This window comes from Muntiacus reevesi, chromosome 14 (genome assembly GCF_963930625.1).
Source record: "Muntiacus reevesi chromosome 14, mMunRee1.1, whole genome shotgun sequence".
NCBI lineage: Eukaryota > Metazoa > Chordata > Mammalia > Artiodactyla > Cervidae > Muntiacus > Muntiacus reevesi.
In genome coordinates this window covers 49,837,817-49,861,520 of record NC_089262.1, presented here as the reverse complement: position 1 = coordinate 49,861,520, position 23,704 = coordinate 49,837,817, and the positions used below count along the sequence as shown (strand labels likewise).

Here is a 23,704-nt window from a genome sequence, read left to right as displayed (position 1 = left end):
AAGGCAATGGCACCCGACTCCAGTACTCTTGCCTGGAAAATCCCATGGATGGAGGAGCCTGGTAGGCTGCAGTCTATGGAGTCACTGAGTCAGATACGACTGAGCGACTTCCCTTTCACTTTTCACTTTTATGCATTGGAGAAGGCAGTGGCAACCCACTCCAGTGTTCTTGCCTGGAGAATCCCATGGACAGAGAAGCCTGGTAGGCTGCAGTCTACAGGGTCGCTAAGAGTCGGACACGGCTGAGTGACTTCACTTTCACTTTTCACTTTCATGCTTGGAGAAGGCAATGGCAGCCCACTCCAGTGTTCTTGCCTGGAGAATCCCAGGGGCGGGGGAGCCTGGTGGGCTGCCGTCTATGGTGTCTCACAGAGTCAGACACGACTGAAGCGACTTAGCAGCAGCAGCAGCTCACATCTATACATGACTGCTGGAAAAACCATAGCTTTGACTAGACAGACCTTTGTTGGCAAGGTCTGACAATAATGAAATTAGCTAACACTTATGTGGTGTGTTCTCTTGTGATTTGACTTTCTTCTGTTATCTCCTACAGCTCTGTTAATAGTGTACGTGAGAGTCCAGGGTAGTTCTAGTCCTTAAAGAATTTTCTGCTTAAGCTAGTCTTCTAGTCCAGTTTCCCTTTAAACACCATAACTTACTTGGTCTAGCTATGAGTTGTTAACTGTCTTCAGATAGATTTTTCACAGCAAATGAAAAATGGACACTTCTAGAAATTATATATTTATTTTATATAATTTTTAAAGGTTACTTTCCATTTACAGTTACTGTAAAATATTTGCAACATTCTCCATTGTTATATTCCCCATATATTGTTACATGTACTGGTTTATTGAACATTTAGAATCAAGATATGTGATCTCATACAATATTTGCCTTTGTCAGTCTGACATTTCATTTAGCTTAATGCCCTGCAAGTCCATCCATATGGCTGCAAATGGCAAAATTTCTTTCTTTTTTTATGATTGGATAGTATTCCATTGTATAAATATACCCCATCTCCTTTATCTATTTGTTTATCGATGGACATTTAGGCTGCTTCCATATATTGGCAATTATAGGCTTCTGTGAACATTGGGGTGCATGTATCTTTTAAAATTAGTGGTTTTGGTTTTCTTTTCAGATATATAACCAAGAGTAGAATTGTTGGGGTTATTTGATAGTCCTATTTTTAGTTGTTTTGAGAAACCTTCATACAGTTTTCCACAGTGGCTATACCAATTTACATTCCCAACAACAGTGGAGGAGGGTTTCCTTTTCTCCACATCCTCACCAACATTTATTATTTGTAGACCTTTTGATGATAGCAATTCAAGCAGGTGTGAGATGGTATCTCTTTGTGATTTTGATTTTCATTTCCCTGATGATTAGCAATGTTGAGCATATTTTCAGTGCCTATTGGCCATCTGCATTTCTTCTTTGGAAAAAATGTCTCTTCAAGTCTTCTCTTCATTTTTAAATTGGGTTGTTTGTGTTTTTATGTGAAGTTGTTATGAGCTATCTATATATGTTGGATATTAACCTTAATCAGTTATATCATTTGAAAATATTTTCTCCCATTCTATAGGGTGTCTTTTCATTTTGTTGATGGGTTTCTTTGCTGTGCAAAATCTTTTAGTTCAATTAGGTCTCACTTATTTATTTTTGCTTTTATTTCCTTTACTTTAGGAAACATATTTAAAAAAATAACTGCTGCAATTTATGTTAAAGAATGTTCTGCTTATGTTTTCCTGTAAGAGTTTTATAGTGTCTGGTCTTACATTTAGGTATTTAATCCAGTTTGAGTTTATTTTTGTCTAAGGTATTAGAGAATGTTCTAATTCCATTCTCTTACATGTAACTGTCCATTTTCCTAGCACCACTTACTGAAGAGACTGTCTTTTCTCCACGGTATATTCTTGCTTCCTTTGTTTGTGATTAATTGACCATGAATTTGTGGGTTTATTTCTGGGCTTTCTATCCTGTTCCATTGATGTTTATTTCCATTTTTGTGCCAGTACCATAGTGTTTTGATAACTGTAGTTTTGTAATATAGTCTAAAGTCAGGGAGATTTATTTATCCAGCTCCTTTCTTCTTTCTCAAGATTGCTCTGGTTGTTCAAGGTTTTTTGTGTTTCCATATGGATTGTGAAATTTTTTGTTTTAGTTCTGTGAAAAATGCCATTGGTAATTTGATAGAGATTGCATTAAATCTGTAGACTGCCTTGGCTGGTATGGTCATTTTAACAGTATGGATTCTTTCAATCCAAGAACATGGTATATCTAGTATATCTTTCTAGCTCTGTGCATCATCTTCAATTTCTTTCACTTGTGTTTTATAGTTTTTGGAGCACAAGTCTTCTGCCTCCTTAGAGGCAGGTAAGTGATGGTAAATGGGATTGTTCCCTTAATTTCTCTTTCTAATAGTTCATTGTTAAAATACAGAAATGCAACAGATTTCTGTATATTAGTTTTGTACTTGCACTTTACCAAATTTTTTGATAAGCTCTAGTAGGTTTCTGATGGCATCTTTAGGATTTTCTATATATAATATCATGTTATCTGCAAATAGTGACAGTTTTACTTCTTCCTTTCCAATTTGGGTATATTCTATTTCTTTTTCTTATCTGACTGCTATGACTAGGATTTTCAAAAATATGTTGAATAAACAATAGTGAGAGTGAGCATCTTTGTATTGGTCCTAACCTTAGAGGAAATGCCTTCAGCTTTTTACCATTGATCTTAGCTGTGGGTTTGTCATATATGGGCTTTATTATGTAGAGGTATGTTCCCTCTATGCCTACTTTCTGGAGAGTTTTTTTTAAAATCATAAATGGATATTAAATTTTATTAAAAGCTTTTCTGCATCTATTGAGATGATCATGAGGTTTTTATTCTTTAATTTGTTATTGTAGTTTATTACATTTATTGATTTGTGGATATTGAAAGACCCTTGAATCCCTTGGATGATATTAATATATAACTTTTATTAGTCATGAAGATTAAACCATTATAAGTTTTATTAAACCTAGAGCCATTGTAACTTTAAAAAGTTACAATTTGAAAAGTTTTTTGATTCTTCGTCCACTGCAGCAGTTAATAGCTCATTTCTTATTTTCTGTGGTCTGGGTTCAAGTATCAGTTCCTCCATTTATTAGCTGCAAAATTGACCCAGGACAAATTATTCCACTTTCTGAGTTCAGTGTTCTCATATGAAAAAATGGGAGTAATAATGGTAACTACTTTATGTGATTGGTGAGAAGATTAAATGAGTCCTTTATTTGCAAAGCAGCAAGAACAGTGCCTCCACCATGATAGGTGCCTTGTGGTTTTAAATGAACAAGTATACACTTAATGATGCTCACTGCCATCATGTTAAAAGGAAGTCTGGACTGAGAGTGATGAGGCAAAACCTGCATTGGTCAAGCACTCAAACATATGGCGGCTCTGTCACTCAAGGGATGTGTTAGCTTCATCACTTTGTTTAACCTGACACTTCCTTCTTATACATGGGGAAGAGATTCAGAGTGATGGATTTAAAAAAATTTTTTTTTTTTTTTTTTTCTTTTGGTGCCGGTACCGGAGTGATGGATTCTTATTGTTGTTCTGAGGATTGAATGAGATGATATGTGTAAAGTACTTACACATATCCCACCACATCTGGATGGGCAGAGAACATGTAGCTCCTTAATTTTGATTTTCACTCAAGTGATCTTCCTCCTCAGCAAACTCTTGCTGATTAGAAGGAAAATTAATCGAATGTCCAAGTTGTTTTAAATAGTAGTCTGCCACATTGATTTTAGATAAAGCTCTGTGTCTGGGAAAAAGTGTTCAGACTTTCAGCTCTCTCTGTGCCAGGCTCTTCTGGCCTCCTCTTTAAGATGAGATGCAAGTTTGTGGGGGAGGTGAGGGGCTGAGGCAGTCTTGGTGGGAGGGAGGAGTCCACAGCTCTAGTTAATGGGGTTCACTGCCCACTTGTTTCCCCACCTGTCGCATGGTCCACTCGCATTCTTGACTAAGATCTGAGCTGGTGTAACAAGGACCCTGGTGTCTTTGGGATTGATTAGGATCTGGCAGTCTCCATGGCATCATCTTATTCTCAGTGGTATCACAGGCCTTCTGCAACCCCACCCCATTTCAGGAGCAGAGGCCGGTTACTCCTGAATGGACTCTTCACAGCCAGCCTTTGCTAGTGCACCATCTCATTCCTCTCCAGGCTGGCATACTGACTCTAAGTTCAGCTGCTTTCTAATTTCTACCCATGGGGAGCTGAGAACCCCGGGATCCCAGCCCTACCACAGTGTTTCCCCTTAGGCAACCAAGAAAGTGTAAAAGTGTTAGTTGCTCAGGCCTGTCTGACTCTTTGTGACCCCATGGGCTGTGTCCTGCCAGGCTCCTCTGTCCATGGATTTCTCCAGGCAAGAATACTGGAGAGGGTAGCCATTACTTTCTCCAGAGGATCTTCGTGACCCAAATTGGTGCTCAGAAAACACTACACTCCGAGCTGTCTGTCTGCCTAACTGCCTCCACATGGACTTTGGGGTGGGGCAACCTGACAGGTGGTGTTTTTCTAGAGCTCCGAGCAGGAACAGGGTTAGAACCCTCATTCCTCTGACTTTCCCAGGTCTACACAACACATTCCAGCCACTTCACTCCTTCCCCTGCTTTTCCTCCTCTCAAATCCCCTGGGATGAGGATGAGGATGGGATTTCCTCTCTCTCTTCTGTGTCACATCTTTTCTTCACTGTGGGGAGAATTCTTCAAGTCTTTCTATGTGGAAGGTGATACAGACATTTAAAAATTCTTTCTCGAGACAGTGTATTAGTAAGCCTTGCATAAGACCTATTTTGAGTGCTGGATTTTCCTTCCTTCTGTCTCATGCTTGGGCTCAGGAGTGTCCGACTCTCTGTGACCCCATGGACTGTAGCCCACCAGGCTCCTCTGTCCATGGGGATTTTCAGGCAAGAATCCTGGAGTGGGTTGGCATTTCCTACTCCAGGGGATCTTCCCTTCCCAGGGATCAAACCCGCGTCTCCTGTGTCTCCTGCATTGGCAGGTGGATTCTTGATCACTGAGCCACCTGGAAAGCCCTCTTTCTATCCTAAGGATACTTTTTATTTGAAAGGCAAGAGAAGAACACAGCAGTGTTTTCCAAAATATTAATCCAAAGTAAGCGCATAGTCAACATAAACTTTACTCTGATGACGATGATGATTAAGTAACTATTAGCACAGCGTAGTTGCTATTTACATTGCTTTTACCTTTGGATGGCTTGCAGTTTCGGAGACCACACTCTTGGCATTGTGACAGACACGCTCCACCTCTTATGGCTTTTAGCTCTTCCTGCTTTCTCCTCCATCTGTCTGGGCACATAGGCCTTCCTGTTCTTGGAACATGCAGTGATCTTTCTTTCCTTGGGGCTTTTGGAAGTGCTGTTTCCTCACTCAAAACCCTGCTCTTGTAGTTTTCCCCAGCATCTCCTTATCTTTAGGACCTACCTCAACTGCTACCTGTTCGCTCATTTTCCTGGGTCTTCTCTGGCCACCCTCACCAGAGTGGCCACCCTGCTTCTACTTGGTGTCTGTTGTATCCTCCTCCTCACTTCCTTTCCTGTATTTGTCGTATTTTTAAATGTTTACACATTTGTTATCTGTCTCCTTCACTAGAATGTAAGCTTTGAAATGACATGGACTGTATCTCTTACTCTGGGTTACAGTCAGAGCTTAGCAGACGGTGGCACATACAAGTGTGAAATGTTAGTTGCTCAGTCATGCCCAGAACTTTAAAACCCCGTGGACTGTAGCCCTCCAGGCTCCTCTGTCCAAGGAATTCTCCAGGCAAGAATACTAGAGTGGGTTGCCATTCCCTTCTCCAGGGGATCTTCCCATCCTAGGGATTTAACTCAGGTCTCCCACATTGCAGGCAGATTCTTTACCATTTGAGCCACAAGGGAAGTTCCATACAAAGAGAACAGTAAATGGTTATTGAATGTGTGAATAGGTGATTGAATAGTAACCAGTTTTAGATATAAGGAATCATTATTATTGTTAACACTGGTGACATGGATGTGCATGAAAGAAGCATGCTTTATAAGCACAGAAATAAGAGAAATAAGATTTCTGTATTTTTATTATGTACAATGTCATTGTGACAGTGGGTCCCCCTATCTTTATTAGTTTGCTTTATAAGGCTGGTAAGAGGAGGGGGTGGCTAGCACTGCCTTCCAAACAAGATTAGAAATCTTTTGAAGGGAGATGTCATGACTCATCTTTCTCGTACATCTTTTAGATGTTTAGTTGTTCAATACATGCATGCCCCAAGGTTATATGTGGTGTTAGTGGGAGGTGAGTGAGAGAGGAAATTACATACCATCATCTTCTGTGTGATTAAACTGGGAAGGCTTCAAAGAGAAGGCAGTATTCTAGAAATTATATGATTGATAGAAGGAAAGCCACACGTTTATTTTATGGATGAAGGGTGATTGTCAAATTGTGAACTGATGAGTCCAGAGTTTCTGCTAGCCATTGATTTCTTAGGCACAAATTTTCACTTAAACAGAGAGTTTTAGGGTACAAACAAGTGGAGTGTGTGTGTTAGTCGCTCACTTGTGTCCAACTCTTTGTGACCCCATGGACTGTAGCCCACCAGGCTCCTCTGTCCATGGAATTCTCCATGGCAAGAATACTGGAGTGGGTTGCCATTTCATTCTCCAGGGGATCTTCCCAACCCAGGGATTGAACCTGGGTCTCCTGCATTGCAGGCAGACTCTCTACCGACTGAGCTACAGGGAAGACCTCCACAAACAAGTGGAAATGACTCATTTTAGGATTTAAATATGTAAGCCTCCACAGAGAAAGATCAGAGGTGGGAATGGAGCAAAAGGATTGTTTCAGAGACCATCACTGTGTAACAAATTACCTCAAAGCTTAGCTGCTAGAAACAACCATTTTCTTACACTCACCTGAAGGCTACGGGCCAAGAAGTCAGGACACAGTGGGGCCAGGGCCACGGTTTGCTGGCGTGTCTGGTGACCATGGCCCCAGGGAACCCCTCTGTGTGGGTTTCTTACAGCCTGGTGGTGTAAGGGGTGTCAGGCACCGCCCTGGAACTCGGGCCCCCACATACACCCACTCCCGTAGATGGGGCACGGGGCCTTTCCTGGCTGACCACGGAGACCACACAGCCTCACTCCCTGTCCTCTCTGGGCCACACAGCCTCCCCAGACTCAGGGGAAGGGGACAGAGACCCCACCTATTGATGGGAAGGGTGTCTAAAGATTTTGGAACCATGTTTTAAGCTACTCCAAGAATACAGGACTTCCCTGTAGCTCAGATGGTAAAGAATCTGCCTGCAGTGCAAGAGACCAAAGTTTGATCCCTGGGTCGGGAAGATCCCCTGGAGGAGGGCATGGCAACCCACTCCAGCATTCTTGCCTGGGGAATCCCATGGACAAAGGAGCCTGGTGGGCCACAGTCCATGGGGTCGCAAAGAGTCAGACACGACTGAGCGATTAACACACACACACACAAACACACACATGAATAAAGGAATGAAATTTCAGAATTTTGTACTTGGGTTGGGAAGATAGGCCTGTGATGGTGCTCTGGATCCAGGTTATGTTTGCTGTGCACACACTCTGACCTTTGATGGCTTCTTGGGTTTAGTTAGAGCTCTTTTTGAGGATCTTCCAAGAGAAAAATTTCCTTCCTAAACTGGATGACAGTTGCTTGAAATCTTGGCAGTTGTGATACGGCAGGTGGAGGAACTCGTATGCATTATACAGGCCCCTTACCATGGAGGGAGCAGCTGCTCATGAGAACCTTCCCAAACACTGACTCTCCTTCTCCACTCTAGCCCATACTGCTCAGCCTCCTCTCTCTCCATCACATCTCTCCCCCTGGCCTTTTTCATTCCTTATTTCCAGTTCCAGTTGGCATCTCATTTTGCCCACTGCTCTCAGGTCTTAGAGTGAGCAGGCCTTACCAGGCTGAGTTTAGGGTACTTTTTTTTTAACCAGGCACTGGGAAGCAGATTGAAAACTCTGAACTCACTTTTACTGCCATTCATTTCAACATAATTTATGAGAGATAGAAGGAGTGGGTATTAGCTAATTGTGCCACGTAGTCTATTTTCTCAAGAATGCTTATTTTTTATTAACACAGCAGATAGAAAGAAAATGAGATTAATCTTCATCAAACAGCCTGCCAAAGTAAAGCTGAGAGTACTAAGCAGCCAGGAATGAAGTAAAGAACTGCAATCACATTATTGCTATTTTGGGATTTTGCATTAAGCTCCCACACAATAATCAAATAGTGGAGCACAATCATCAATTTTGCCCAGAATTTAGGAATGTGGCAGCTATGTTAGGGTACATTTACAGGAAAATCATGAGCCCAAATGGAATTTGTGGCGGACTATATATCAATTTACGATCAGGATAGACAGTATTAGAAACCCTAGACTTTACCCATTAATCACTGTAGATATGGCATCTCAAAGAGAGAAGAGTTATGACTGATATAAATAGCACATTGAGAGGTTTTGCTTTAGATAGAGAAAACAGTTGAAGGAGCGTGGGATAGCACCTTCATTGTGTCCAGTCCCTCTTCTTTTTCCTTTTAGTTTTAAAATTAGTTTTTCATATAAGAGTCCTATACTTGAAATGTTTAGACATGGACATTTTAAAAGGAAGATACATACATAGCCACTTCGGACCCACTGTTGACAGGTGGTAGGAATGGGGTAAATGTGTTTATTTATTTACTTATGCCTGCGCTGGGTTTTCATTGCTGTGTGCGGACTTTCTCTAGTTGTGGCGAGCGGGGACTACTCTCTAGTTGTGATATGCAGGCCTCTCATTGCGGTGGCTTCTCATTGTAGAGCAAGGGCTCTAGGGCTCATGGGCTCAGTAATTGTGGCATGTGGGCTTAGTTGCTCCACAGCATGTGGGATCTTCCTGGACCAGAGACTGAACCCATGTCCCCTGCATTGGCAGGTGAATTCTTAACCACTGGACCACCGGGGAGGTCCTAGGAATGGAGTAAATTTGGATGGGGATGTTTACCAATTATTTTGGCACTAATATTAAATTTCATTTTGTTGGTATTTTGATTCAGGAAGCAATATCTTGATTCTTTTCCTTGCTGATGGTAATGGCATTTTTTGTCCTTTGTTAACAATGAAATTATAGAAAAGAAAGTAAAATGTGCAAGATGATCTATTGCATGAAGAGCCACTTCAAGCCCATCTGTTGGAAAGAATAAGGAACCTCAATAGGTGAAGCTGGTGCTGTGAGGAGAAAGTGGGATGTGGTGGAAAGTGCCTAGGCTTTAAAGCCCAATTTACTTTTGAATTCATATTCTACTAGTGTTTCTTGAGCTAGATACTTAACTTCAGTAATCTGTAACCTCTATGTTGAGAATAATAATCACTAACTGGTGAGGATGTTCTAGAGAAGACAGGTTAAGGTAGAGGTTACAAATGCTAGTTCTTCCTTTTCTTAGGACAGTTGGACAATCAAGTTAAACGTTGTTGCCTAGTTTTGATGGGATGACCACTTAAGCTAGGGATACCAGTCATTATATCCTACTCTTGGCAATGTTTTCATTGTTTTGCTGCAACTCCTCAAACCTTATCTGCCGACAGTTTATTAGGAATGATAGCTGAGATGTTAGCTAAGTTTAATTGAAAGAGCATGGGGTATGTGTCAGGAGACTTTTATTGTTCTTCTATCATGTGACCTGGGGAAGAGGCCTTTCTCTTTGACCTCTAATTTCCTCCTTTGTAAAAAGATGGCTCAGAGGTTCCAAAGTCCCTTCACTTTCTCTTGTTCCTGATGGTGGTCCAGGTCCTACCCGAAGAAATCCCAGAATTGGAGAGAGAAAGAACATCACAGACAAACTGGTCTCTTTCCAACATGACCCAGGCCCTCTTGTGGTCATGCTTCTGGGTGGTTAAGGATCTGTCAAGAAACGTGAACATTAAGTTACTGATCCTTGCTCTGTCCTCCATAGATCAGCTTTCCTGCCATCAGTTCCTCTAGAACTATATTGTCTTATGTGGTTGCCACCAGCTGCATGTGGCTTTGTACAGTACTTAAAATGAACTAAATTTAAAAATCTAGTTCCTCAGCCACTCAACCCCATTTCAAGTGCTTAGTAGCCGTGGGTGGCTGCTGTCCTTGGCTGAGTAGACACAGAAAGAATATTTCCATCATCACGGAAGGTTCTGTTGTTTCTGGAGCAGAATGCTGCCCTAGAAGCCCCATGCTTCTAAAATTGCATTCAGCGACCTGCCATCAGAGAGTTTTGATCGTCACTCAGGGAGAGGCAATGCAACCCCAAGGGAAGTTCTCCAATTTTAATTATGCTCAAGTTAACAAACTCATTGTTCCCAGTAAAAGGATCATTACTCAACATTCATAACTCTCAGCCAGGGACTCAACAGGCTTTCACTGAACTCCACCCACTTCCTGTGGACTATTTAAGTGAGGAATGAAGGTGGCCCTGCCTTCACATAAATACGTATATAGACAGACAAAAGAGAATGGAATGACAAGGGGTATTTGCACACAAAATATTGCTGTTCAGACTGTAGGAACCAGAAAATCTCTAGAATTTCTTTTTAATATCCATGGAAAATTGTAGACAGATTAAATAGAATGACCAGGTCACAGCAGAATTCTTTGCCATTTATATATTAATATTGTCATTGCAAACCTAAGTGTCATTGAGTTCCAAACTAAATAAAGGTTTTATGAAATGGTTTGTCTCATCCAACTTTAAAAAGATAAAACATTTACTGTCAGCCAAGCACTGTGCTCACTGCTTCAGCTGCTTTTTCTTATTTGAGTTTCCTGATAATCCCCCGAACCAACCAAGGTCACCCATGCAGCTGTGGAGAGAGGGCCCTAAGAAGCAGATGAAGGGACAGCCTGTGGAGGAGGGCAGATTGGGTTCTAGTCCCACTCTTACCACTTACTAAACTTGGGACTTGGGCGCTTACTAAGCTTCTATTCTCTCTATTCTCCCTGTCTGTAACATGGGGGATACAGACATCTATTTCATATGATTACTGTGAAGGTTGAATCAGAGAAGGCAAGGCTTAGTGTAATACTTGGCACACGGCATGTGAATAAATGGGGCAGGGGTCATCGTTTCAATCCCTATAACAGTACACTGTGTACATATCCAACATTCAGCAACTGTTCATGGAATAGATAGATGGATGGGAAACAGAGGCCCCATTTTCCCTCATCTGCAGAACACTTCCTGGAAGGATAGGTGGTAATCTAAGTGGAAGGACTTGAGGGAGGCCAAAACCCTCTTATTCAACCCCAGATATCTTCCCAATGGCCATGGCAGCTGTCTTGAAGGTTTAGCTCACCCCATTTATCACTCATCCTATTTGGGCTTCCCTGGTGGCTCAGCAGTAAAGACCCTGCCTGCAGTGCAGGTAGCTGAAGGAGACATGGATTCGATCTCTGGGTGGGGACCATCCCCTGGAGGGGGGCATGGCAACCCCTTCCAGTATTCTTGCCTGGAGAATCCCATGGACAGAGGAGCCTGGCGGGCTACAAGTCAAGGGGTTGCAAAGAGTCAGACACGACTGAAGCGACTTAGCACGTTTCCCATTTAGCTAACAGTCTCTGTCAAAAGCAACGTCGCTTCAGAGCCGGGGTACACTAACACTAAGGTGTTGTGTGCCTTGGTTCTGGTCCAGCTACAGAGGCTCCCATCTAAGGCAGCGCTGTGCATTCGAAAGAGCTCCGGCCTGGGAGTCAGAGGGTCTGGCCTCCAGACATGGCAGCAGTGTTACTTAGCATCTGGCATGACATCCCTGGGCCTCAGGGCCATGGTTTCTTATTAATTAAATGGAGGATTAGAGTAGATTTCCTGTCAATGGTTTGATTTGTAATTCTGTAAGTATGACAGTAAGCTGGTAAGTTTTTGTGGTGAGGCATGGGTAGAGTTTTGGGTTGGTGAGTCTCAGAGGGTGGCACTCTAGGGACTATAAGGAAAGGGAACGGGGAAAGTGAAAGTCATTCAGTCGTGTCTGACTCTTTGTGACCCCATGGACTCTACAGTCCATGGAATTCTCCAGTCCAGAATACTGGAGTGGGTAGCCTTTCCCTTCTCCATGGGATCTTCCCAACCCAGGGATCGAACCCAGGTCTCTGACATTGCAGGCGGATTTTTTACCAGCTGAGCCACAAGGGAAGCCCAAGAATACTGGAGTGGGTAGCCTATCCCTTCTCCAGCACATCTTCCTGACCCAGGAATCGAACCAGGGTCTCCTGCATTGCAGGCGGATTCTTTACCAACTGAGCTATTAGGGAAGGAACAGGGAGCAGTTATCAAATATGGTCATGGAGGGCCTGCTTATGAGGGCACTCGGGACATACCATGAAGGTGAAGAGGGATTCACAATGATGGTTTTAAGATGATAACATTGTCTGAGTTCAATCTGGTTTGTGAATATCACTTAGGAGTTTTACTAGATGTGGAGCATCAACAAAAGATCACCCACCCTGTGGGCCTGGACTGAAGCCCCACTACTGTGATCGTCAGCCCTGGGTACTCTTATGCCATGAGGGCTTGTGTGTTATATTATGGAGAATTGCTGCAGGCCCCAAGGCATGACTGTCGATGGCGTTGCAGCTGTGGGTTGCCTGGAAGCTCTGGGCCTGGAGAGACTGACTTGGCCCGCGGCAGTTAAGAATGAAGCAGCGCTTTGTGGCTGTAGGTGTTCCAGGGAGCAGGAGTGGAGTGATCCGTTGTTGAGTACCTTGCACGTGCCAGGCCCCCAGTGGATGTTTCCACACGCTGTTTCATGTAAACCTCATAGCAGCTCCGTGTGGTGGAGATTATTGCCTTTATGACATTAGTGAGAAAGAGACTCAGGGGAAAGTTGTAGAACTGAGATTTGACCATAAGAGCTCTAGACAGTCAAATCGATACTTTTCCCCCCAAGTATGGCACACAACCTCCAGGATGTTCTGGAGATATTACTTGCTTGTTAGAGTTTATTGTTCTTTGCCTACAGGCATCATGGATGAAATTATTGTTCTCACATTATTGCTATTTCCAGGCTTTTGTGGTACAAAAGGAAAGGTCACCACTGTGGCCTCCTCAGCATCCACCAAGGGTCTGCCGTCATTACGTAGTTGTATTTTCCAGCTGTTGGGGTTCCAGTGTAAGCTTTTCTCCTTTTTTTTTTTTTTTTAACACTTGGTTGATGAGGAGTTGAGTTTTGTGCTTTCTCCTATGACTCTGAGAACTCATGTTTAGGTTTTATTGAGACTCATTTCTAGTGTTTTGAAAGGTTAACAAAAACTCTGGCAGTTCTCTGGGTTTCTCATAAGATGTGGCTGGGGTGAGGGCAGAGTGTTGTCAGTTTATTGAGCCAGACGTGTCTGCTGATTAAGGTAGACACTACGAACAGGTTCTGTAACAAGCAACACCTTCCTGGAGGCTGGGCAGCCTGGTGGGGTCTCTGCAGGTTTGGAGTTTCCTGGGAAGTGCCTGTTAAGACAAAGAATTAGCCAGCGCTCACGTTTAGCATATGGATCCCTAGGCTGGGGAGGGAGAGGCTGCTGAGAACCCTGCTTTGCCCTTGATCGATGCTGAGCGGCACCTCCATCTGCAACTGATTATCAACACAGGGCCTCTAGCTGCCCAGTGGTCTTGACACGAAAAACATGTAGGCTCTGTTTTTCATCTTAAGGGAAGGACTGTGTGCTTGCTCCAGGGGCTGTATTTTTTTTTTTTCAGTGGGTTTTGTCATACATTGATATGAATCAGTCATAGAGTTACACGTATTCCCCATCCCGATCCCCCCTCCCACCTCCCTCTCCACCCGATTCCTCTGGGTCTTCCCAGTGCACCAGGCCCGAGCACTTGTCTCATGCATCCCACCTGGGCTGGTGATCTGTTTCACCATAGATAATATACATGCTGTTCTTTCAAAACATCCCACCCTCACCTTCTCCCACAGAGTTCAAAAGTCTGTTCTGTACTTCTGTGTCTCTTTTTCTGTTTTGCATATAGGGTTATCATTAGCATCTTTCTAAATTCCATATATATGTGTTAGTATGCTGTAATGGTCTTTATCTTTCTGGCTTACTTCACTCTGTATAATGGGCTCCAGTTTTATCCCAGGGGCTGTATTATTAAGAGTTTGGTGCTTCAACAGTTAAGTAAACTGAAGGAAGATGTTCTTGAAACACCATCTTTTTTAGTTTTATCATTATTTGTCCTTTGTGTCTTTGGATTTTTCATTATGAACTATGTCACACATTCAAGAGTTTGTATCATGTAACTTAAAGCCTAATAATGAAGTAAGCCTCTCTGAATCCACTACTTACTTCTGGAATATAAGCCCTTCCCTTTTTGCATTCTACTCCTCAGAACCACTTTTTTGAAATTTGTGTTTATCATGTCCTTGCTTTTCTTGACAGTTTTACTGCATATGATAGTTTATTAAGTAATTTTCATCTATTTAAAGTAGAGCTTTTGTATAATAAAGTCCTGTGAACCCCATAGCAGTTATCCTGTTTACAAAGACTAGTTCTATTTTAAAATAGCTTAGAATGCCTTTGTCCCAGATACTGTGTTGTGATGTTGTCATGAAGAAATTTGTGCACTTAATAGTCTTCACCCCTCTACACACAATATCACATAACTCTCACTTTTAGTTCCATGAATGAATACATTTTACATTAGGATATTACAATAAGGAATTTATATGTCATTAAATACATTTGGGGTTTGATAAGAATCTACATTTAAGAATAGTGGGAAACTAATAAAAGACTTTTGAACCATATTCTCATCTAGTTCTGCTTTCCCATTCTGCATTCTTCTGTAGTGAGTGAGATTCTGGGGACGTGGTCCCTGCCTGATGTAATAATAATAATAATTAAAAAAATATGAGCCTTGTCATCCTTGTGATTTTCCAGGTCCAAAGGTAGGATAAGGCTCACATGCGGAGATGGATCCAGTGGTAGCTCCTAATGTGGCTTGATGCTATTGTTCTGACTCAGCACAAATATTTAGGTCCTGTTACATAACGTATCCCTTAGGAATCTTCAAGGCAAGCAATTGAGACTGACTCTAGCTGGCTTAGGGATAAAAGGAATTTCTTAAAAGATGTCAGGCATCTGGTAGAGTTGCTGTGAAATGCCAGGCACCAGACTTGGAGTATGGGTGGGAACAGGGAAGCCAGATTCACAGTCAAAGTCATACCACAGAACCAGGCTGGTGAGCCTCGGTGACCATGACACGGTGGCACGTGTGCCCACTGCTGGAGTTGGCCTTGGATGCTGCGGCTCAGAGCTGCTGACACTGCTGGTCTGGTGACTGGCTGCTGCCACCTCAGCCAGCGGAACAAAGGCTCCCTGTTTGCCGAATCACCGAGCCCACGATTTGAAGCCCCAGGGTGTCTTGTTGCTCGTGGCTAGCTCATCACCTGTGCCATAGTTACCAGAGGGACTAGAAAAGCAAGTATCTGGCTACTCTGACTGCTTTACTGAAGTGGCTTTGTTTCCCAGAGAGACCTATATGGCAGGAAGTTTACCAAATGTAGGCAGGGGCTCAGATGCTGGGAAGCCACTATTTGGCCACACATCATCATCTCATTTTATCCAGAGGCACGGGAAAGATCCCCTGGAGTGGCAAACCACTCCAGTATTCTTACGTGGAAAATTCCCTGGACAGAGGAGCCTGACAAGCTGCAGTCCGTGGGGTCCCAACAAATTGTACATGATTGAGTGCACACACACACACACACGTGCACATACACACACATGCACACACACATTTTCCTTTGAGCCTTTCATTTTCATTTTTGCTGACATCTTTTTTCTTTTAAAACATTTTTCATTATTCTATATTTCAAGTAGGAAAAAGATAAAGAGATAACATTTAAAATTATTTTACTTTATAGCTTTCTTGAAGTTTCTGTAAGCAACAGCCAGATGGAATATTACATTGACTCCCTACCCTCATCCCTTGAGCTCTCACATCCCCACCCCTAGAACTTGGAAATGGAGGCATGAACCTACTTTCTGAGAGTGTGGCTATAAAATAGGCCTAGACTGGATCAGGTGGAAGGAAATGAAAAGTAGTTATTTAAGTGAGATAATAATTGCCTAAATTTCACCTCTTCCTCCCTTATTGAGTGTGTGTATGCTCAGTTCTGTCCGACTCTGTGCTATCCCATGGACTGCTCCTCCATTCATGGGATTCTCCAGGCAAGAATCCTGGAATGGGTTGCCATTTCCTACTCCAGGGGATCTTCCCAACCCAGGGATCGAACTTGTGTCTTTTACATCTACCTGCATTGACAGGTGGGTTCTTTACCACTAGCACCACCTGGGAAGCCCTCCCTCATTAGTGTAAGTAATCAAATCGTGGAATTTTAGTGTCCTGAAATTTCCATTTTAGTATATATATCTCATTGTAATTTGGAGATAGATACATGGTTAGACACTCAGAGGTGGAGCTTCATGATTACAAACAGGGTGCTAGAGTCTGGCAGGTCCAAGTGCAAATCCTCACTCAGGAGTGTGGACTTGAGTGAGTTCTTCTGTTCACACGTAAAAGGGCACTGATAATCCCTCCCTCTCAGTGTTGGTGTGGGGATTAAATTAATTCATATAATTTCACTTTCTTTGAAAGTGAAAAGGGGGTTGCTTTTGGACAAATGGCCCCTCATGGGATGTGTTCAAGTGAAGGTTGGCTGACTTAACCTGGGGGGTATTATAGAGGGAGTTTCTGCAATGTGAAGTAGGCTTTCAGGGCACCCTTTAGAAGCTGATTCTTCGGTTTAATAGCTCTGTAAAGAACTCAGACAAGGGTTGATGCTCTGAACTGGGCACTTCCTGCTCTAAACAGCAAACATACCAGCCATTCAGGAAATGGCAACCAGAGTCACCACCTGACTGAAATGAACTGATTAGGACATGGTGGAAATGCGTTGGTCTGTCCAGATGGTATCAGGTCCATAAATTTGGCAGCCACTTTTACCACTGTCATTGCAACTCTGACCACTTGCCCTGACTTGATTTAGCCAATGCATTGAGTAACTTCCCCAGCAACAATGACAGAAGTGAGATGCCTCTGTCATTTGCAAAGCAGTCCACAAATAGGAGGCCTTCCCACGTGGGGACTAGTAGCGATTCTCTTTGTAACTGTGGATAAGGTTTTAGCTCTCACTTGCACCTTTCAGCTGGGGATCTTTGGGCAGGAGATAACCTGTATGACTCTCCATGGTGGTCATGGTGGTAGTGATAAGCAAGCCCAGGGAGTATGATATTGGGAAGGGGACTCAAATAACTTGTGAAAGAGGCAGCCAAGTAGAGTAGAAGAATGCTGAAGCAGAAGGTGAAAAGGTTTCATTTGTTTGCGTTTTTTTTTTTCTTCTTCTTAATCTTGATACCTTATATGACCAAGACACAATATGGATCATGTACTGTGTTTTGGGCTTCCCTGGTGGCTCAGATGGTAAAGAATCTGCCTGCAATGTGGGAGACCTGGGTTCAGTCCCTGGGTTGGGAAGATCTCCTGGAGAAGTGAACAGTTACCCACTCCAATATTCTTGCCTGGAGAATTCCATGGACAGAGGAGCCTGGCAGGCTACAGTCCATGGGGTCACAAAGAGCTGGACACGCCTGAGCAATTTTCACTTTCACTTTTCACTCTGCTTTGTAGACATGAAGAAAAAGAAAAGGCACACTCTTTGCTCTTGAGATGTTTGCAGACTAACTCAGCAGTTCCACCCCCCCACCATCCTTTATGCCTCAGTACTTATTACATTTATTTCTAGCTCTTCCTCTTTAAATTGAGAAAGCAGCGTCAAAACCAGACACCGTGATAATGGAATTTTATGTTGTGATCTTTGATTATACTTCTCTTTCAAGCCTCAATATTTCACATTGTGAATAATAATGTTCTTTGTAGGAAAAATCCTTAATTTGAAATGTTGCAGATGGCCTTTTATCAGGAGGTAGGGACTGTCAAAATAAATAGATCTAATTATGAACCATTGTTGTGGAATGGACCGTCTTAAAGAAAAGAAGCCAACTTTCTCCAAATTAAAAAAGACCTTGCATTTTAAAAGTACCTTAGAATAATCACCTGTCTGTGGTTGATTGGCTTTCAACAAGTTATTCAGACAAAGTCCGCTTTCTACTGGTACAGCTATTCTCAGAACTAAGGTTGGGGAACTTGCTTGGACCTCACCATCGTCTCTTTACTTGAACAGGATTTGGTTTAGGAGAATCCGACTGCACTAGTACATTGAAATGGAACACTAGTAAAAGTCTTGGGATTGAGCCATTTGTAAAAATGTCTGGGTTCTTATGGATCATTTTGGGAGCATTTTGTTGTTCAGTTGCCAAGTCATATCTGACTCTTTGAGACCCTACGGACTACAGCATGCTAGGTTTCCCTGTCCCTCATCATCTCCAGTCTCCCCTATCCTTCACTATCTCCTGGAGTTTACCCAAGTTCATGTCCTTTGAATTGATGATGCCATCCAACCATCTCATCCTCTGTCACCCTTTTCTTCTTCTGCCTTCAATCTTTCCCAGTATCAGGGCCTTTTCCAAAGAGTAAGCTGTTTGCATCTGGTGGTCAAAGTACTGGAGCTTCAGCTTCAGCATCAGCCCTTCCAAATGGTGTTTAGGGTTTATTTCCTTTAAGATTGACTGGTTTGATGTCCTTACTTTGCATGGGACTCTCAAGAGTCAACCCTGGGTTTTGGATTTCCCCTGAAGATAAGGATGTGAAAGAGTTGATATTTCTCAGCAGGAGTTCTTGGTTTGGTGAACTGGTTTTGCTTTTGACAAAATATTTGACTCAAAACAGATCGTAGAATCCCCCAGATCCGTGGATATCATGCACCCTGCCAAAGTCAAGTCCTTGCTGCTGCTCCAGCCTCAAAGAAAGAACTTAAAAATTTGTGAATAGACAATTTAGGCACTGTAATCTTGTAACTAGTGACTGGAAGTATTTACTTCATTTGTAGTTAGTGGTTATTTGAGTTTGCCAAGGAAACTTTAGAGGATACCAGATTTGAATTGATATAAAGATGACAGAATAAAAATCTAGATGATGAAAATTTTATCTTTTATTCAGTTTAGCTCCTAAAACTGCAATAAATAAGAGATTATATTAGTTGAAAACATACATAAATTTAGGAAATTGAGACATATCTGTAGATAATAACCCTCTCAGGGAAACATTTATGAATTTTCTTTTTAAACATATGAATTAGTTCCCTAACAGAGTTAAGTCAATATTTTACTGTGAAGCTTTTTTCCCCCACCAGAATCTGTGGTAAATTGGTAAAGAAAAATGGACCAGCCATTTCTTACTACAAGAGTTGTTTGGTTGCTTTGACCATCTGAGTATTTAGTGAGTGACTAAAGTGGAAACAGGGCTTCCCAGGTATCGATAGAGGTAAAGAATCCACCTGCCAATGCAGGTTAGATGTAACAGACGCAGGTTTGATTCCTGGGTCGGGAAGATCCCTTGAAGGAGGGCACAGTGACCCACTCCAGTGTTCTTGCCTGGAAGAATCCAGTGGACAGAGGAGCCTGGCAGGCTTCAGTCCATCAGGTCACAGAGGGTTGGACACGACTGAAGTGACTTAGCATACAAAGTGGAAGCAGTTTGAAATGTTACCCTTACCGTATTAGCTTTGGGTAAATCCAGAGATTTTTGCTGTGTTTGGCAAAAATAATTATTCTGAAATAATTGTTGTGCTGAAATTTTCTGTTGCCAGCAAAAATTCACATTGCCAAGTCCTCTTTGCCTTTATCTTCTAAATCCAAGAGTATTTCAAGGGAAATTCAATACAAACATGTCTTATACCTTTAACTTCTTGATCCAATTAGCAGTTCTTTCTAATTGCAGTGGGGTCTTTTTAAAAAATCTTACAGCTTGAAGGGGAGAATAAATGGAACATATTCCCCCACCCCCCCCAAGTACTGAGGACAGATGTACAATGCTCAAAGACTCTCAGCTTAGAAAAGACTTTCTCCCCTCTTGGCAAATCAGGCAGCATGGAATCATCAAGGGCCCAGCTCCCATGGTCTTTTTATGAAGTTGTTTCAACGTGTGAAACATCCACCCTGTGAAGGTTTAAGTTGGTTATAGCTTGAGCCCCACAGAAGCAGGTTCTGGGATTTATATAAGCCCTTGATTTATTGGAACACATCTACTGGTGTGAAATTCACTGACTCCTGTGATATGAGCTCACATCTGGGCAAGACTCACCAGAGGCCAGGAAGTTCACAATCAGATGACATTTATCAGCTTCTATGAAATCCTCACCTGGCTCCATAAAAGCAATAGTTGCAACTACCTTAGGGGAAGTACCCAGTTAAATGTGTTTCAGGTTGGCCATTCTTTTCCGTGAATATGAAATTCAGAGTCTTCCCTGTAGTATCCTTCTAAGGTGAAACTGAGGAAGGAATAATTGATCATCAGTGTCATACTTGAAAGCGCAAGTGGGAGGCTGGTGCTCCCCATTTAAAAAAGCTGCTTTATAAGGTGAAAAGACAACCTTCAGAATGGGAGAAAATAATGAAGCAATGGACAAAGAGTTAATCTAAAAAATACAAAAGCAACTGCTGCAGCTCAATTCCAGAAAAATAAAAGACCCAATCAAAAAGTGGGCCAAAGAACTAAACAGACATTTCTCCAAAGAAGACATACAGATGGCTAACAAACACATGAAAAGATTGCTAAACATCATTCATTATCAGAGAAATGCAAATCAAAACCACAATGAGGTACCATTTCATGCCAGTCAGGATGGCTGCTATCCAAAAGTCTACAAGCAATAAATGCTGGAGAGGGTGTGGAGAAAAGGGAACCCTCTTACACTGTTGGTGGGAATGCAAACTAGTACAGCCACTATGGAGAACAGTGTGGAGATTCCTTAAAAAACTGGAAATAGAACTGCCATATGACCCAGCAATCCCACTCCTGGACATACACACCGAGGAAACCAGAACTGGAAGAGACACGTGCTCCCCAGTGTTCATCGCAGCACTCTTTATAATAGCCAGGACATGGAAGCAACCTAGATGTCCATCTGCAGACGAATGGATAAGAGAACTATGGTACATATACACAATGGAATATTACTCAGCCATTAAAAAGAATTCATTTGAATCAGTTCTAATGAGGTGGATGAAACTGGAGCCTATTATATAGAGTGAAGTAAGTCAGAAAGAAAAACACCAGTACAGTATACTAACGCATATATATGGAATTTAGAAAGATGGTAACGATAACCCTATATGCAAGACAGCAAGAGAGACACAGATGTATTGAACAGTCTTTTGGACTCTGTGGGAGAGGGCGAGGGTGGGATGATATGGGAGAATGGCATTGAAACATGTAAATTATCATATGTGAAACGAATCACCAGTCCAGGTTCAATGCATGAGACAGGGTGCTCAGGGCTGGTGCACTGGGATGACCCAGAGGGATGGGATGGGGAGGGAGGTGGGAGGGGGTTTCAGGATGGGGAACACATGTACACCCATGGCTGATTCAAGTCAATGTATGGCAAAACCAATACAATGTTATAAAGTAAAACAAATAAATAAATTTAAAAAAAAAGTTGTTTTAAATTTCTTTCAGTGACTTTCTAGGGGATAGGCAAAGGCATTTCCCCTTGATGTTGGGAAGCTGTAGGTGGGATTAATTTCTTGATCAGTCACTCAGTCCTGTCTCACTCTTGGTGACCCCATGGATGGCAGCACACCAGGCTTCCCTGTCCTTCACCATCTCCCGGACTTTGCTCAAACTCATGTTCAATGAGTCGGTGATGCCATCAAACCATCTCGTCCTCTGTTGTTCCCTTCTCCTCCTGCCTTCAATCTTTCTCAGCATCAGGGTCTTTTCTAATGAGTCAGCTCTTCCCACCAGGTGGCCAAAGTATTGGAGTTTCAGCTTCAGCATCAGTCCTTCCAATGAATATTCAGGATTGATTTCTTTAGGATTGACTGGTTTGAACTCTTTGCAGTCCAGAGGACTCTCAAGAGTCTTCTCCAACACCATAGTTCAAAAGCATCAGTTCTTGGGTGCTCAGCCTTATTTATGGTCTAACTTTCACATCTTTATGTGACTACTGGAAAAACCAGACTTTTGACTAGATGGACATTTGCAGCAAAGTAATGTCTCTGCTTTTTAATATGCTCTCTGGGTTTGTCATAGCTTTTCTTCCAAGGAGCAAGCATCTTTTACTTTCATGGTTTCAGTCACCATCTGCAGAAGATTTTGGAGCCCAAGAAAATGAAATCTGTCACTGTTTCCACTGTTTCCCCATCTATTTGCCATGAAGTGATGGAACTGGATGCCATGCTCTTCGTTTTTTGAATGTTGAATTTTAAGCCAACTTTTTCACTCTCCTCTTTCACTTTCGTCAAGAGGCTCTTTAGTTCCTCTTCACTTTCTGCCATAAAGGTGGTGTCATCTGCATATCTGAGGTTATTGATATTTTTCCCAACAATCTTTATTCTGGCTTGTGCTTCATCCAATCCAGCATTTTGCATGATATACTCTGCATACAAGTTAAATAAGCAGGGTGACAATATACAGCCTTGACGTACTCCTGTCCCAATTTGGAACCAGTCTGTTGTTCCATGTCCAGTAGTAACTGTTGCTTCCTGACCTGCATACAGGTTTCTCAGGAGGCAGGTAGGGTGGTCTGGTATTCCTATCTCTTGAAGCATTTTCCACAGTTTATTGTGATCCACACAGTCTAAGGCTTTAGCATAGTCAATAAAGCAGAAATAGATGTTTTTCTGGAATTCCCTTGCTTTTTCTGTAATCCAGTGGATGTTGGTAATTTGATCCCAGGTTCCTTTGCCTTTTCTAAATCCAGCTTGAATATCTGGAAGTTCTTGGTTCACATACTGTTGAAGCTTAGCTTGGAGAATTTTGAGCATGTCTTTGCTAGCATGTGAAATGAGTGCGACTGTGTAGTAGTTTGAACATTCTTTGACATTGTCCTTCTTTGAGACTGGAATGAAAACTGACTTTTTCCAGTCCTGTGGCCACTGCTGAGTTTACCAAATTTGCTGGCATATTTTGTGTAGGAGTTTTACAGCGTCATCTTTTAGGATTTGAAATAGCTCAGCTGCAATTCCATCACCTCCACTGGCTTTGTTCATAGTGATGCTTTCTAAGGCCCACTTGACTTCGCACTCCAGGATGTCTGGCTCCAGGTGAGTGATCACACCATGGTGGTTATCTGTGTCATTAAGCTCTTTTTTGTATAGTTCTTTTGTGTATCATTGCCACCTCTTTTTGTTTTTTTATAGTTTAATGTATTTTAATAGCAAACTTACAGGAATAGCACAGAAGGCAGACAACATTAAAAACATGTACTTGCATGTAGGACAACTCAGTTAGAGAAGTATAGTGAATGGACAGAATATATTGTATAATAAAAATTCTGCAAACACCATTTAGTTGCAGTCATTAAGAAATTTAGTTGTTTTTTAAAAAAATCCAAATGCTGGTATTTTCCAGAAAAATTTAACAGGTTTATTTATAATTGTTATAAAGTTGAACTGCTGAAAAACTTGTTCACGGAAACATTTTGACTTGCATTAATGCTTTATGTCCCTGCATTCATATTAAAAATTCACACACAAACGAAAATGGAAGAACTGCCAATATTG

The 23,704-nt window shown here is 42.1% G+C and overlaps 1 protein-coding gene and 1 non-coding gene across 2 annotated transcripts in view; one reads left to right on the top strand and one right to left on the bottom strand.

Moving 5' to 3' along the window:
• PDE4D (phosphodiesterase 4D) overlaps positions 1-23,704 on the top strand; it is a 1,548,416-nt gene that overhangs the window by 70,381 nt on the left and 1,454,331 nt on the right. The window lies entirely within an intron of this gene.
• TRNAC-GCA (transfer RNA cysteine (anticodon GCA)) lies at positions 6,716-6,788 on the bottom strand. Its single transcript has one exon. It is a non-coding gene; the product is annotated as a tRNA-Cys (tRNA).